Source organism: Planococcus citri, chromosome 3 (assembly GCF_950023065.1).
Source record: "Planococcus citri chromosome 3, ihPlaCitr1.1, whole genome shotgun sequence".
NCBI classification, from domain to species: domain Eukaryota; kingdom Metazoa; phylum Arthropoda; class Insecta; order Hemiptera; family Pseudococcidae; genus Planococcus; species Planococcus citri.
The window spans coordinates 8,785,387-8,803,031 of NC_088679.1; the positions used below are offsets into that span (position 1 = coordinate 8,785,387).

General features: G+C 36.0%; 1 protein-coding gene across 2 annotated transcripts in view; it reads left to right on the forward strand.

Moving 5' to 3' along the window:
- The window catches only part of LOC135840158 (neuroligin-4, X-linked-like), a 642,239-nt gene that overhangs the window by 161,511 nt on the left and 463,083 nt on the right, over positions 1-17,645 (forward strand). For both annotated transcript variants that reach the window (XM_065356537.1, XM_065356536.1), the window contains exon 3: positions 14,445-14,516. The gene's annotated coding sequence lies outside the window, so the exon portion shown is untranslated. The remainder of the gene's footprint in view (positions 1-14,444; positions 14,517-17,645) is intronic.

Genomic DNA, 17,645 nt, shown 5'->3' on the forward strand with positions numbered 1-17,645 from the left:
GCACCATGTTGTTAAAATATAGACCGAGGGACGAGAATTTCGTGGTCGCTTACCAAGATAGCCACGATAGAAGATCTGCAGAGCACGCTGCCGGATGTAAATATACTACTCTGGTATATCGTACCGTGTACCGTAGAAGAAAGACGAACCTCATTTGACGTTTGTAATAGAATAAGGAAATTACTCAAGCGTCTGTGGTTATCGAAAGAGTTATATGTGCGATAGAATGAGAGACGCCATGCGTCGTTTGGCTTTTGTACTCGTATCGTAGCGAGCTCGGCGTGTAGTGTACGAGTACGAATATATCTCGTATGTACGAGTTTGGTAAGTGAAAAAGCCCTTTTTAGCTGCACCGTCCATATTAATTAGAAGCGGTCGTGGAAAACCTTTAAAAGGATGGTCCGTTCTGTGGCAATGGACGAGCAAACATTGAACAAACGCTCGCCTCACCTAGACGTAAAAATATTGCATGTGGAAGGAAACGTTCTCTCGGTAACCGAAGCGTAAGCTTTCTTCTGTTAGACGAGTGAAAAATTTTCGTGAATTTATCAAGTATCGCCACACCGCCGCGTTATTTTCACAATAACACGGAACGCGGGTGCAAAAAGAAGAAGAGGTTTTGTAAATTTGCTCGTTATTTTTAAATTACGTTTTTTCTTGCCCTCTCGTTGTAGTGTAGCTGTAGCGCCAAGAATGAAGTAATTTTTCACCGGTTCGATAGTCTGTTGTTGTTCGAGTGCCTTTGGATGTGGTTCATCGCTGAGAAGATACTGTTTCGCGCGTTGGTAGTCGGATAGGGTTATATGTGGATTGTATATTAAGTGCTGCTGTAGGTAAGTACGTGAAGTATATTGAGAGACGAGAATATATATAGGTTAAATGAGGATAGAGAAAGAAGCGATGGATTATTTTTTATTCTGCGGTCATTCGTTGCTTTATAATCACGTTATGGTGAGTTTCGTTATCGTTATCTTGAGAACGGACTGGAATTGAATAGGTACCGTTGAGTAGGTAACTCGTGCACCGAGGACCAGCGCGTTCGAATGGTGGTAATTTAGATAAGGAACGACGATATACGAGCTGGTGATTATTTATTGACGTTATTATTTTGTTAATTGCCAAAATCACGCTGCAGAAAATAATGCAGAATGAATACCTGCAGTCGTACGTATGTCTCCAGGTCCTTATCGATAGACTGGACTATAAATTAGAGGAAAAAATCTATCGTCACATTTTATTTTTAGCTCAGTTTTTTTTTAGAACAGTCGAAAAACCAGGCAAATATTCTTCATCGTCATTCCAGGATCTTCGGAGGATCATACGCAAGATATGTTTCAGGTTCACGAAAGTCCATTTTCATGAATTTCACACTGTGTTTTGAAAATTTTCATTTTTTGTGGAAAAATTCTTCTAAATACTCATCACACGATCCCATTTCAAGAAAATCCTTTTTTAATCTCCAATGTTGGTTCCCTTGATGTATAAATCCTCCCATTTTCACCGAGTGCAATTTATTTTATTTCATTTTTCATTTTTTTTGTGGGTTGATTAATGAAAAGACATTAGTTTTTTGATTTTTTTCAAAATTTAGAGGAGGAGTCAGCTCAACGAAGAGAGACCAATATGGCTTGGTTTTTGGGCGAGGTTGGTGTTTTTTTTCATGACTTTTCCAGGTTTTCCAGACCAATTGCTCCAATTTTTCAGATTCTTAAAAAATGGATTACACATGAGAACACGTGGGGGGGGGGGGTTGTCAAATTTTTCCGAACATTATGAGCTCCAAATCGTTAATAGATTTACAGTTGTGTCATTTTTTTTTTCAAGCATGACTGCGTGCTCAATAGGTTGGCCCTAATTTAAACTGGGTGGAAATTTTTTTGTTGGGTTTTTTAGCGGAAAACATCAAGATTTTAACGTACTGAGCTCAATCGATGGTATCAAAATATTTAAAAAGAGAATTGGTCTGTTAAAAGAACAAAAATTGTATTAAAAATTCGCTATTCAAGCATAGACCCAATGGAAAAACATCATTTTTCAAAAAAACCTTTTGAACATTTTTATTTGAACCCTCAAACATCATTCATTGGAACTTGAAACAAATGATGAACTGGACAGAATACCAAACTGGATGCTGAACTAAATACTGAACTCAATACTGAAATTTTATTTTATTTTATATTTTTATTAATTCATTCTTGCATCCAGTCTTTATGTCTTTCCATCTTTCCTGCATAGTGAAAAAATACCAATGGGTTTTAAAATACAATAGGTCAATGGTTAACCAATGCTTAACCTATGGTAAACCATACACATAAGTACAGGGTGGCCAGAAATATCGGGTACCCCTAAAAAAGTTTTCTGCCAAATACTTCGGTTGGTCACAGTGAATGATAATAATGATAGCACATGATTGGTTGTTGGACTGTAGAGATGACATTCCACCAATCATATGCATCTATTTCACGTTGCCAACCTACATTTTTAATGAAAAACTTTCTTTGGGGTACCCGATATTTCTGGCCACCCTGTATGATGAAAACACCTACCTATTGGTTTTTTGAACCTATATTGGTATTTTTTCACATGGGTGTGTACATCTTTCCATCTGTCCATCTTTTTGTCTTTTTGTCTTTTCGTCTTTTCGTCTTTTCGTCTTTTCGTCTTTTCGTCTTTTCGTCTTTTCGTCTTTTCGTCTTTTCGTCTTTTCGTCTTTTTGTCTTTTCGTCTTTTCGTCTATTCGTCTTTTCGTCTTTTCGTCTTTTCGTCTTTTCGTCTTTTCGTCTTTTCGTCTTTTTGTCTTTTCGTCTTTACATCTTTACGTCTTTTCGTCTTTTCGTCTTTTCGTCTTTTCGTCTTTTTGTCTTTTTGTCTTTTTGTTTTCTTGTCTTTTCATCTTTTTGCCTTTTTGTCTTTTTGTCTTTAAGTGAGACTTAGTGCACTGCTACATAAATGGCAACTAGCAACTTCGCGACAGTGGAACAAAAATGATAAGAAGTTGCTCGGTTATTGGCTGGAATTGGCAACCAAATCAAAATTTTTTTATTTGGTTGCCAAGTTGCCAGTTGCTGGTTGCAGGTTGCTAGTTGCCGCTTATGTAGCAGTCGACTTATTGCTATTCTTAACAGAAAACAAGACTTCCACAATAATTTCAGTAAAAGGTTGTGCTTCTTAACCATTTTATCAAGAAAGTGAAACATTTGCAGATTTTACATTCCCCCAAAATTTCATCAAACGGAGATGGAAAGCCGAAATTTACTCTGCACTCCAATTTCAACACCCTCTGGAGACTACTTCAAGTGCATTCAAGTCATTCAGGAGCCTGCAGCGATATTTTAAAATTACTGGAGTCTCCACCCTCCACCGGATTTTTGAAACTTGAAATTCCCACAACATTTCATCAAATGGAGTTGGCAAGCTGAAATTTACTTTAAAAACTAATTTCAATACGACATGAAGTGGTTTTGAAGCTTCCAGCTACTTTTTGGAAGTAATAATTTTCCAAAAAGCGCCATACAACCCTTCAAAAAGTCGCTGGAGGCTCCAAAACGCCTTGAAATCCAGCATGCAGTCGACTTCGTAACGTATTGAATGTAGTATGCAGAAGTTTGGCTTTCCATCTCCATTTAATGAAATTTTGGGGAAATTTCAAGTTTCAAAAATCTACTGGAAACTCCAGTAATTTTCAAAAAGTCGCTGGAGGCTCCAAAACGACTTGAAATCTACCTGCAGTCGACTTCGTAGCGTATTGAAATTAGTTTGCAGAATGAATGTTGGCTTTTCAACTCCATTTTGATGAAAGTTTGTGGGAATTTCGAGTTTCAAAAATCTGCTGGAGGCTCCTGAACTGCTCAAAACGGTTTGAAACAGTTTCCAATCGATTAGGCAGGTCGAAAATAGGATATATCCCAAACTCCAGCTTTCTTGGCCAATTTGGTAAATTTTTGATTTTTTCCCTCATTTTTGACCTAAATTATTTCATTTTCAAAAATTCACTAAAAATCGAAAAAGGCACTTTACCACTTGAAATTTTGACAGGTGATGAATGTTTGCCTGACCTTTCGATCTACCGTTCTACGGTTTAAAAAATTTCGTTCAAGTCGTATGTTGGAACGCAAAATCTGCGATTTCGGCTGACCTGTCAATCAAGGGCCACCTTTTTTTTGAGGAAAAGGGCTAGAAAAATTTTCCGGAGGATCGACCGGTGGGGGGGGGGAGAGTGCAACAGATCCTTATGTGTGCAACCCGACTATTATTCTATTTTTCAAAATAAAAAAAATCTCATAAATTGTATGGAAGGGGAAACCTTTGCACAAAATGACCAACACAGTTTGGGAGAGTGCAGGTGGTTTTTTTCTTGAAAAGAGGAATATTTAGAAGAATTCTGATCAAAAATGTAAACTTTTTACCTACTAATTTTTTTTCACTTTTTTATTTTTCAAAAACATTTTTTGGGCTTAAATCTAAAAAAAAAATCACACAACCTAGAGTGATGGGGGGGGGGGCTGGAGGCTGGGAATGGCCGCAAAAAAAGAAACTTTAAAATAAGAGCCACTTCAGTATTTACGGCAAACTGAGTATGCAATTTTATTAACACCTGTGCAGATTAAAATGGGTTCTTTCCAATTGAGAAACGTAATCACGTTTCGCCACGACTATTGAAAATTATCATTCGATTCAAATCAAACTTAATCCAAAAAAATTCAATTTTCAAAAACTCATGCCCCCTTATAGAAGAGCAAAAGAAACCACCTTACACCGAGAAACACCCTAAAAAAAAATCATACCGAGAAAAAATCCAGGAAAAAACCACGTCCGATTATAATTCGCGTACCGTTTTTCTCGCATCACGACCCCAGTGTTATTCGAGATCGTCATTTTTTCAATTTTCAATTTGTCAAAACGAAAGCGAGATGAGAAGACGCGTAGGTATAAGTGGAACGTGTAGAACAAACGAAGACGACAACACCAAGGTACGTATATTAGGGAAGACGAAAAAAAGAAAAAAAAAGCCTCCAAGGAAAGATACCACGTTATACGCGAAGCAATCGTTACATAAATCTCAGAATGTACGAGTTTTTTTTCTCTCTCCTCTCACCTTTTTTTCCCTCTCTCTCTTCTCGTTCGTCTTTTTTAAACGTGTACAAGCAAGCGTCGAATCGCGCCAGCCGTAAATATTTCGAGGCGAAATCCACTTTAATTTATATTCACGAATCGAAGTATAAATTTAAAAAATGAAATCGTTTTTCATTTATTCAACGGATACGTGACGTTCGTCAAAAGGAAACGTAGCGTCAGCCTTTTCTATACCGCTTCTGGTGTCCCTTCTTCTATACGTACTACGTGTAACTAGAACTACTTACCTACACATTGCTCTCGTCGTCGTTATCGTCCTATTTACTCGTCGTCGTCGTCGTGTTAAAGCTACCTATAACAATGAAAGGGGGCTTTAGGGGAGAGCGAAGATACGGGACGACACAAGACGCAAAATACACGCTCGCTTTAGGTAATCGGTAATTATCTGTCTTTGCGGAATGAATAAATTAGGTAAATTTATCGATTTCCCTTGTCGTACTATGTAGGTAGAGGTACTATATTTACTCGCTGCGAATTGTGTGTAAATTGCCCCGAGAGATGACGGACGCCGAAAGCTCTCTTCTTCCGAAGCGGAGAAATTTGCATTTAATAAAAATTGTCGCGAGATTTGCAAAATGTGACCGAGATAAGGCGATCGGGGGGCAGAGGGGGGGGGAGATATTTTACTCGTCTAATACTGGTATTTTAACCGTAGGTAAGATTTACAGATTCGCGATTTCGCTAAGGGAGACCAGGTGATAAATAAATTATCCCTATGAAGGTATTTCATTAATAATATCGCTACCTCGAAGCAGGGTTTTTTTCCTCATCGATAGAGGTAAAATAAAAAAAAAGTATTCGAAGATGAGATTTTTTCAGACATGTCGAACACCTGTACGACGAATTTTACTCGTGGTTTGACGAATAAATTATTATTGGTAGCCGAATCTCTTCGGTTTCGTTTTCTTTTTTTTTTTTTGTTTTGACTTGCCTCAGAAGCTGAGATGAAAAAAAGAACAGAATATAGGGAAATTTGGGTATAGGTATGTTATGCTCGAATCCGTTCTGGAACGTGATCTCGAGACGAATAAGAATTTCTTCCGCTACATTTCCCCCCTTCTGGTTTCTTACTATACGAGTATAACACGATGAATATGAATTTGTTCCATAGGCTTTTTCTCTTCTCGTGTTTTACTCTTCTTCTGATATTACACTACGGTAAATTACATCGTGAAACCTCGTACGCTGTTATGAGATTAAAATGAAATAAAAGATTGAAAAAAAAACAACACTTTTGGTGCCACGTAATAAATATAAAACAATAAAGGCGAGAGCAGGTACCTACTACCTACACATCTCGCGTCTTTACCAGGAATAAATCCTTGTCGTTGGGGCAAAAAAAGAGAAAACAGTAGTTGTTTGAAATTTGTTAAAAAATGAGTATATTTATGCAGTTAAGATGGATAGTAACAATCTTCTAGCTTCTTTTTGTTACGAAAGTGTTCGGGAAATGCAGTGATAAGAGGTAAGCGAATGTAAAACGGTTGTTGTTGCTGCTAAAGGAAGCTAGTATACGTAGTGTTGCCAGGGCACGTGTTACTTTTTGGGCACATGTTACGTATGAGAAAAGAAAAACGTATCAAGGTAAGTATAAGTATAAGTAAAGCAGAGAAATGATTCATGATGAAGAAAACGTCATTCATTTGAAAGAAAAATGAACCGAATTGTTTAGCCAGGGTGTACTTATACCTACGTATACGATGTGTGCGTATATTTTTTGTTTTCTGTTCGTTTTTTATGGGGCACGTCGAGGTGCTCGTTATATTCCAAGTGTACAGTGTTGGATAAACAATTTCATCCGTGTGTATGTGCAGCGAGGAAGTTTGCTGTAGAGTTGATGTCATAAGAAAATGGAATGTTTCATTTCTCCAAGGAACGAGTGCACGAGTAATGCCAAAAAGTAGATGTACACGAGTTTGACAGTAACTTAAACGTGTTATTTTTGAAATTTGCTCCTTGGGACAGTTTCATCGTATAGTTGGTTATTTTTTTTCTCTAGTCCGGTCCGACGTGGCTGCTTGGTTTGTCGAAGTTCGTGCCACGTTTCTAGGATGGCTCTCATATCATACTAGGGACAACTTTTTTTGCAATTTTTTTTTCTTCATTGATGGGTTTTACGAGAAATTTTATTTTTTTTTGAAAATTCTAGCATTCAAAATTGAAACTGAGTCGTACCAGGGAGTCTTCTCTTCTCCTCAAGTTCTCAAAAAATGAGAAAAATGAAAATTTTCGTTCTGTTGCATTTTAATTTTTCAAGTTGGCCCATTTTCATTAGAAAAATAATACACATTCGACAGTTTTGACCTTCCCTCGCCCCACATGATGAAAAGTAAAACTTGATGAGCCCCCTCAAAATATTACTCTTCAAAAAAAATGTTTGAGTTACATTTTGATTTATACCTATGGTACTTTCATTAGGAAAGCCTATTCAGGCAGGTACCTATAGCTAATAATTTCAATTCCAAAAATAAAACTTTAGCTCCCTTTCAATTTTTTTTAAAATTTTTCCCCAATCCGCACCAGTGGGGGTATTTTATTATTAAAGAAAAGAAAACTTAGACTAAGGGTTACCAGAATAAACATACAAATCTAAATATAATTATAGCTTCACCACAAGTCTAAGCAGGGAAGGGAGAGGGGGAGGGGGAGGTGAGACGGATTGTCCACCACCACCCAAACCCCTAGGCAGTTGCCTAAGGCCCAGTTGTCACTTCCCAGGTTTTGTTTCCACACATACCTATTCCGATCATGATTGAGCTCCCAACCCGTCTCAGGGTGAAGTTTGAAGGGGGAGTGATTCCGCCTAGAGGTGATCCCCACAAGTTAGGCCCCCTAGTTATTGCCACGAGGTTTATTTGGACTTTTGTGGGCAGTCGGTGCACTTGCTTAGGGCTTCTCACCAACTGCCCACAAGAAAAGATTGTTTTCTGTATTATAAGTTTACTATTTACAATTATAGATAAATATTATAGTAAATTTTAGGATTATCTCAAGATTCAGGTAAATTTGGTCCTGAGTACTTCATGTCTTGAATTTGGCTTTGGGCATAATAGACCCGTTCGCGTACGAGTGTTGTGTGAATATAGTGGGTGTCTAAGCATTGTTTTTCTTATGCAAAAGTTGTCCCGGTGAACCGTCACAACAAAAGAAAAAAACCCTTCGACTACGAAATATTAGTTAAATTCACGCTGTACCCATACGCTTATTAAAACCGAATATCTCACCATAAACCGGTCTATTTGATTTACAGTTGACAATATTGGTTTTTGACATCTTGTTCAGGTAGTCACACTTTCATGTTTGGTGGGAGGAAGGCCCTTGAAGCACTCTAGGAGCGCTTGTTTAACTAGTGGCCATTCAAGTTGGTCCAAGCCACACCCTAATCTTGGTACTGCAAATTTTGCGATGTTTAGCTCAACGCATTTGGCTGCCAGAGCTTTCATTGTTTGTACAAAGTCTCCTATTGTCGGCTTGTCCTGGTGTCTTTCTTTGGTTACTGTATATAAAACATAGTTCCCTTTGCTGTATATCTCCACCACATCACCCACTTTGGCACCCCTTGACTTTGGAGTGTCAACATTGCCAAAGGCTTGTCTGAATTTGACCGCGCTCATAGGATCCCAAAATATCTGGAAGGATCCCCCTTAATATCGTATGATTATATGAGAAGATCATTCGTTCCCACCAAATGATCTATTTATTTTTGATGAACAATCTTCTAAGCACAAAGTTGCTTTGGCGAGCCACGAGCTTCACTTGGTCTTATAATTCTGCAGTAACTTGTTCCTTGTCAAAACGATGATGTGTTAGCTATTTTGACACAATAGATGTACAAGCACAAATAGGGTTCTCCCCTTTTGTCCTTCTTTTCATGTTCATCCACTTTTAGCATGGTAATTAGTGTTTCTCTGAACGTTTTGATAATTTATGTTTATTAAATTCGGTTCTTTTGAATACACCTTGATTTTCCAGAAATCGAGAGTATTTCTCATCTAAGTAAGTATACATCGAGCTTCTAGTTAGATGTTCCTACCAAAGCATCTGGTTTTAGTGTGAGCATTGGAAAGAGGTAGGAAAAATGTAAAGTGTCCAAGTAAGATTAAGTTGATTAATTATAAATTAATTATAATTAATTGGGATGGGTAAAATAGGTAAATACACCTAGTATATTAGCGGATGTATAGGAGATATTTATTTTATCTCAGTCGAAAGACATAATTTCACCATGTTCTTAGTTAGATTGGAATAGTAAACACAGCTATAATAATATTACTCAAGGTAGAACTTAGTGATTATTAGTTTAGGTACTTATTAAACTTTACGCGATGTGAGCTTTATCTCGCATTGCATTACAAAATAATAGTCTTAATTTATCCTTTATTATTTTTGTATGTAACTCTTTCGATATATCAATAATAAAATCATATCGAATGGCATGAATATATATATGTATTTATTTGATGAAGAACTGAAAATGTGCTTATGGCGAGTAAGACATTGCCATAGTCAGAGGAAAATATTCACTGCGTAGGGAATATTTCTTAGCTAACATCACAAGATAATCATGCACACATCCACTATACCTCCGGATAAATCTTACCTTCACTGCAACATATATTGATGCAGAAAATGTAAAATTTTTGGATAAGTAAATCGTTATTTCTTTTTTTCATTTTTTGCTTTTTAAAAAACATTCATCTGAATTGAAAGATTCTTTTTTTTCAAAAAATAAAAAAAAGGAAGAAATAAAAAGAAAAAAATAACATTTTCTCAAAAAACACTAAAATAAGCGCCACTCTAATCTATGTTATTTATGTACATATTTTCAAAAACAACCTTTTTTTCTTGGCAAAAAATAGCAGACTTTTTTATACTTCAGCAAAAATTTGAACTTCTTAGCAGTTTTGACTGGAATGTTCACAACATCATTTTTGATGTGAGAAGTCAATTTTTCTACTCTGTAACTTTGGTTGGAGAACTTACACAATTTCTTCCCAACTCTCCACATTTTATTAACTATTTTCAACTGACTCAATTTTTCCCAAAAATTTCCAATTTTTCGCCTGGATTTTTCTATTGTGGAAGGGGGGAGGATGAGCACCATCTCAGATCACCCCACCCCCATACCCCGTTTGGCTCGCCTCTGTCGATCAACCAATTAGGCAGGAATTCCCACTTCGTCCTCTTCTCTTCTTAGCATGGTTTCTGAAGCTTTAGAATTTTCAATTTTCTTTCCGTAATACTACAAAATTATAAAAAAAACGGTCATTTCGAGCTGGTGATGTTCCTTAAAACCCCTCGAAAACGAAAATTATTGATATCAACATTCGACGAATAATTATGCTCCTTCACAATATCACCTATGTACTTTTCATTCGTCTTCGTCAGACTAGTATAAGTACGTGAAGACGAAAATAACGAATAGATTGAAACAACAACGCACGTGTATTATGGACAGGTACTTGAATTTCACATCCGATCCCATATAATAGTAAATATATATATAGGTTTCGATTAAACGACCATTATGTTAACGAGATTAGAGAAATTGGATACGTGTATCGAATTCGCACATCGCATCGGCAAAAGCACACACAGTAGTACAGGGATATACAAGGGGAAACAGAAGAGAAAATAGAAAGATACCTCGTCGCATAGCCCATGTACTACCTAAACCTATACTAAAACCCATACAAGCACATTTGTCACGAATTAGTACCGCCGTTTCGTATTGGTTTTAAGTGTCGCAATTAACACATGTAAGCCGTCGAATAAACCAGACGAGGCACATTGCATGTAGGATTTATCGGAAATTTTCGCAACTTTGTTCGTGCCAAGTTGGCCAACGTAAGGCGATGAAGCGGAGGGTTTGTTTTTTGACAGTTTTCGCTCGTTCTAGTCGAAGAGTTTTTGATAAGGGTTCGAGCCCTGTACCTACAGTACCTACATATGGTCGTTAGTTGAAAGAAATTATATGGGTTGGAGGGGCCGGGAGGGTGGAGAGGGGGGTAATTTTGCGGTGACGTGCATCATATGTATACTATGTAGTACGAGGGTAGGTGTAAATTTTTTCCCTCCGAAGTTACTGATTATACCATCAGATTGAAGTGAAGTGTGTGTAGTAACGATGAGATGATGGAGTAAAGGAGGCTGCATGCATGGTGCTGATATCGAAAGGAGTTATTGATGAAACATATGGATGGAAGTGAAATAGATAGCGAGGGGGATGTATTTTTCAGGCAAAATACAGCACGAAATAGATATTCCAAAATAGTGATTCCAATTTCCATGCCAAATTGTCAAGCATTTTGGACTTGAGGTCAGCGATTTTTTCAAATATATTTTTTTTGTGAATAGACCTCGATGAAAGATGACGAATGGCGCAAATCGCAGTTCTCAAAGTACATTTGCAGGGTAGATAAGGGAGCTTAAAGTTTTGAGAAAAATAGAAATATCGTTTAATTTGAACAGAGTTACAAATGGTACAAACTTGGAACTTTTGCCTATTTGTGAGCTCATAGAAGTGCTTTTTGAAAAATATGGTGGAAATGGGTGTTGTAATTTTTTTAAGAACTAAAAATTAGCTGAAAAAATTGAAAGAAAAATCTCTATTGCACTCAAGCTGTTGCATTCTAATCTTTGAATTTTGTCTATTTTTATTAGAAACGCAATGCTCTTCGGATAGTTTTGACCCTCCCCATCCGACACGGTGAAAAAGTGAAACTCGGGCCCCCTCAAAATATTACAATTTTCAACAAAAAAAACACCAGACCGACCTTTCTTCAAATAAAAATCTTTTACGAACGAATTGATTCACTTTTTTTGAAACATATTTTGTACAGCAATTGATCCGATCTGTATACAATCGAATCGAATCATTTACGAACGATTGGCGATTAAATAAATTGATTGATTTCTTGGCGATTCATTCCCAAACGGATCAATTAATTTACGGTTGATTCGGTTTTTGTGAAACTAATGCATAGAAATTGATCTCTTCTCAAGCGAAGTGAATCAAATCGAATCGAATCATTCACGACCAATTGGCGATTGAACGAACTGATTGATTTCTTGATGAATCATTCGCGAGCAAATCGATTCATTTAATTAATTTTTGATGAATCATTCGAGAACGAATTGATTCGTATAAGGGACTCGTTCGCGAACGAATCAAATTGATTCGTGTGAGTGACTCGTTCGCGAATGAATCCATTCATCTACCCAATTTTTGATGAATCATTCGCGAACGAATTGATTCGTATAAGTGACTCGTTCACGTACAAATCGATTCATTTACTCAATTTTAGGTGAATCATTCACGAACGAATTAAATAAATTTTGATGAATCGTTCACGAACAAATCGATTCATTTACTCAATTTTAGGTGAATCATTCACGAACGAATTAAATAAATTTTGATGAATCGTTCGCGAACGAATTGATTCGTGTAAGTGACTCGTTCGCGAACGAATCGATTCATTTACTCAATTTTTGATGAATCATTCACGAACGAATTGATTCGTATAAGGGACTCGTTCGCGAACGAATCGATTCATTTCCAAATTTTTGATGAATCATTCGCGAACGAATTGATTTGCGTGAGTGACTCGTTCGCGAACGAATCCATTCATTTACCCAGTATTTGATGAATTATTCGCGAACGAATTGATTCATATAAGTGACTCGTTCGCAAACAAATTGATTCGTGTAAGTGACTCGTTTGTGAACAAGTCGATTCAGTTACTCAATTTCTGATGAATCATTCGCGAACGAGTTGATTCGTATAAGTCACTCATTCGCGAACGAATCGATTCATTCACTCAATTTTTGGTGAATCATTCACGAACGAATTCAATACTTTTTAGTGAATCATTCGCGAACAAATTGGTCCGTACATGTGACTCGTTCGCGAAAGAATCGATTCAAAGCAAAAATTTCCGGATGAAAAATTCTCAAGACCAAAAATCTCAAGACAAACAAATCTCTTGATGAAAAATCCTCGAGACCGAAAAATAATAATCCACAGGAGAAAAACCTTGAAATGAAAAAAGAGGGTCACCAAACAAAAAATCTGAAGACCAAAAATCTTTTTTTTTTTTAAAAAAACAAAAAACATGAAAAATCTCGAGACTGAAAAATCTCGAGACGAAAAATCCTTCAGGCCAAAACATCACAAGAAAAAAACCAAAAGCGATACAGTGTTTTAATCATCCACAGTGGAAATTTCATCATCGCCATCTTCACTAACGACATATTGATCGGATTTTCACTTCGGCAATTACGACTACACCAGAGAAATCCACGATAAAGACAGGCCGGTTGTACGTAAAGCAAGAGCAGAGAAAATCCGTTCATAGGATCGGTGGGAGGAGGAAGAGGAGGGGGGTTGTTACCGAGTAATTTCATTACCGAGGATTTTTTTCTTCTCGCAAACGATGAAACGACGCCAAGTCGAGTACCTACCTACCTATTTTTTTTCAGCTTTCCAACGATTTTACGACGCGATAACGCGGCACTACATTTACATACATTCTTAATATCGAAAGAGTTTTGCACCACCCCTCTCCCCTGCTCGTTTCAACGCTGAAAATTTAGCGATATTTTATAACTCGTATTTCACTGATTGAATGTGGACGAAGTAAAGAGCCTTTTTTATATCGAAGCTCGTGGAAATCCTCCTCCCCCCCTCTCGACTCTCAAACCATAATAAAAGTTATACACTCTGTAGTCTGTACAGTCGTCGGATCATTGCGGTAGGGTAGCTGGAGAGGAAGTACAAAATGTTACAAAGTGTTGAGAAGAAAGAGAAACTAGAAAATTTTCTGCGAGCTCATTCATTCGTCGTCGTGTGGCGAGAGTACGAGGTGGAAAAATTAAAACTATCGTGAGTTTTCAAAGCGCAAAATTTCCACTTCTACTATAAATTTATTATTAGTTTACAAAGTTCGTTCGGCTGTAACGTAATTTTAAAATAACTTTATAATTTGCAAGTTTTTAATTCGCTCGTATCGGGAAAATATTAAAAGAAAAACACCTTGTTTTTGCTCGGCTCATTAATGTTACTGCTTAATATTTACCCATCCGTCGTCGTCTTCTCTTCGTCTAGCCTTCCTTGCTTATACCCTACGTACGCCTATAGCATCTCGATTTCGTCTATTTTTTTCTCTCGCTTTCTCGAGCAGTAAATCTCCGTGGAACCGAACAAGTTTCTTTGAGAAGCTTTTACCACCCCAATGCTCGTCTTCATCGCACAATGGTGTGATTTTATTGCGTATTTTCAAATTTCGCTTTCTTTTGCTTTGTTTTTACAGAATGAAAATGCGTATTAGCACGAAGAAGACGCTGCTGCTGCTGATTCGTAATGGTCGACGATAAACAATTCGGTAAGAAGTTAATTATTTTATACACGCTCGGTTGAATTTTTAAAACATTTTTCGTATTATTTTTTTGATCGAAGGGGGGGGGTAGAGGGGTTGAGTAAAGTTTAGGATTGAAAGCGTTATTAAAAGCGTTGTACCTTCGATCGTATAAAGTTTTGGTTATTTATTATCCGTACGGTGAAGTGATTGTTTAAAAATGATTTCGCCTGCTATAAGTACGTAGGTACCTAATTTTTTTGTTTTTTGTAACCCCTATACTTATTATTTTATGAAAGGCCGGGTCAGCTCAGGAAAATTTTTCTACGCCCTCTGTTGATAATTTTATGAAAAGGTCAAAAGGTGCCCTCAAGAAAAACTTCAATGTGAAGGATACAGTAAGGCCACGAAGAATATAATTCATAAGGGATCCTACAACGTTCAAGTGTTTTTTTAAAATTTTTTTTATTGAAGCCCACTTTTGAAATGAATAGAAAAGGGTGGGTTATTTTATGCTAAAACTATTCAAAAAATCCCCCCTTACAAATGCAGAAATCGTATGCTCAGTTCACTTTCCAACTAGGCTACCCATGAGTTAAAAAATTTTTTTAGGCCCCAAATTCTCAAAAAAAAAAAAAAAAAAAAAAAAACTAGTCACGCAACGTGTGTAGCTTTAGCCAAGATTTATGGAAGAAGAGGAGAAGCGTACAGAATATTTTAACGAATTGTTTAATACTTATACGTTAAACTGGAGCCACAAAAATTACAGAATTTCAGTAAAATTTTGTCAAATTATCAAAACTGATGAAATTCTACTGAAGTTTTACAGAAAATAGAGCACAAAGAGTAATTAAAATGATATAAAAACACAACATGGGAATTTACCAAAAAATGGTTGAATTTCTTCACATTTTTCTTCAAATAATTTTTCAGCGTTTTAATGTTCATTTTATAGTCATTTTTGATGATTTTAGTGTCATCGTCAAGTAGTTTCATGCCATTTTGGCATGGTTTTCGAAGTTTGATAAAATTTCATCAAATCATGCAAAATTGCAGCAATAGATAAATAATGAAACTTTGGCAAAACTTTTAAAAATACTTATAACATTGTTTGAATGAAACTTTGTGGAAATATGTTGAAAATACTTAATCACAGAAACACTTTAAAAAAACGAACATTAAAATAATTATTGAAAATTACCATAATCTGCAGAAATTTGGACAAAAACTGGTAAAATTTTGAAAAAATTGCGAGAAAAAAAGTTGAAATCATTAAAAATACATAAAAAATCAAAAATCATTGAAAACCATCAGAAAACGATATAATTTGATGGAAAATCACATGGCTTAAGACTTTAAAGAAAAAAACCATTCAAAACCATTAAGAAATAACAGCGAAAACCGATGAAATTTAGCAAGAGTACCTAGGCAAAAATTGCACGAACGTTATTAAAAAACCGACCTATCAAAATTGCAACAGAAAAACGCGAAGTAAATTAAAGTCACTGAAAATCACTAAAACTAACGTAATTTCATTAAAAATTGAAGTAAAATTGAACAGAACAACTTTAAAACATTCCAAAAAATACTAAAACCATTTTAAACTACAAAAAAACGGTTGAAAAATCTCATTAAAAGTAGACCAAAAAAAAAACAATGAAAAATCATTTTCAAAATGCCAGAATCTGATAACATTGTAGCAAAAATTGCAAATTTCCTTTAAAACCTGGCAAATAAAATGACATAAAATACCTAAAAAAAAAAAAAAAAACAGTGTAAATCATTAAAAATAATTACCAAAAACTGGAAATTTTCTAGCAAAATCTAGGTTATTCAAGCACATAAAATGGTCAAAACATGTCCAAAATTACATTAAAACGCCTAAAAAGCACAAAATTCAGTAAAAAATACTAAATTAGAAGTGGCATGGAAAGAAAATTGAATGAATGAATGAATGAAAGTTTTATTATTATTTGGTTCAGCACAATTTAGCGCTATTCACAAATTTTACAAATAGGATACTTAAAAAAAAAAAAAACTTGAGAAAGAAAAGAGTTAGGACTAAGAAACTTAAAAGAAATTTTGAGGAAGTTTTGGTTTGAGTCTTTCCCAAAGAAAAGTCCTGATCCAACTTCTCCTGCTAGCTATAGACCAATCAGCCTACTGACTTCACTTTCCAAATTAAGTTACTAGAATGTATCATCTTGAAGCGCTTAACTGATCAACATCAGGAAGCATCTGAAATCCTCCTCTCATATACAATCAAAACTCATCCTTTCAAAATTTTTCATTCACTTTAATACTGTTACAGTCTCTCTGTGTCTCTCTCACCATAGACTCAAAAATTGATCATAATCTCCCATAATGCTTATGACTTATACCTCCATAAAGCCTCTTCCATTCTAAACTCCAATCAGCTATATCCTCTTTCTCCATTCTATCCAGAAAATGCTACAAAAACTGAGAAAAATATTCTCTCATTTGATACATCATAACACGAACATACTCAACTAAATACACAAATTATCAATAACTTTATTGCTCAGTATAATGATTTCATCTCGTTTTACACTGATGGGTCGAAATCCGTGGACCACTGTGGTTATTCAATTGTTTGTGATTGTGAGGTTTCACAATTTCCACTTCCATGCTTGTTCAGTATATTCTTTCATGTGAACTCCCAGTTGGCAAAACGGCATTTTTTAGACAGTGCATCTGACTAGGGATACCTATTACCACAATATATCAGTCAGAATGTATTTTCTGACTGCCAAAATGGCAATATCTGACTGTGGTTCTGAGTGTGGATCTGACTGGTCTGATCCACATTCAGATCTCCACTCAGTCTTTTGACGAGTCAGCACCATCTTGGAATATCAAAAAAATACTTGTTTCTGATTGGTTGATTGTAGTCAGACTGCGAATCTGACTGTCAAAACGGCAATTTCTGACTGCAGAAATGAGTAGTCAGATATCACCAGAAAAATGTGCCAATTGGGCTATATGCTATACTTACATGTACTTTAAACATGGCAATTGAGAGCAGACTTGACAAACTTGTGATCTTCACCGATTCACTAAATTCCATCTCTCAACTAAAATCTAAATCAAAGCAACATCCAATTGCCTCAGAAATCTCATCTGTCCAATGTGCCA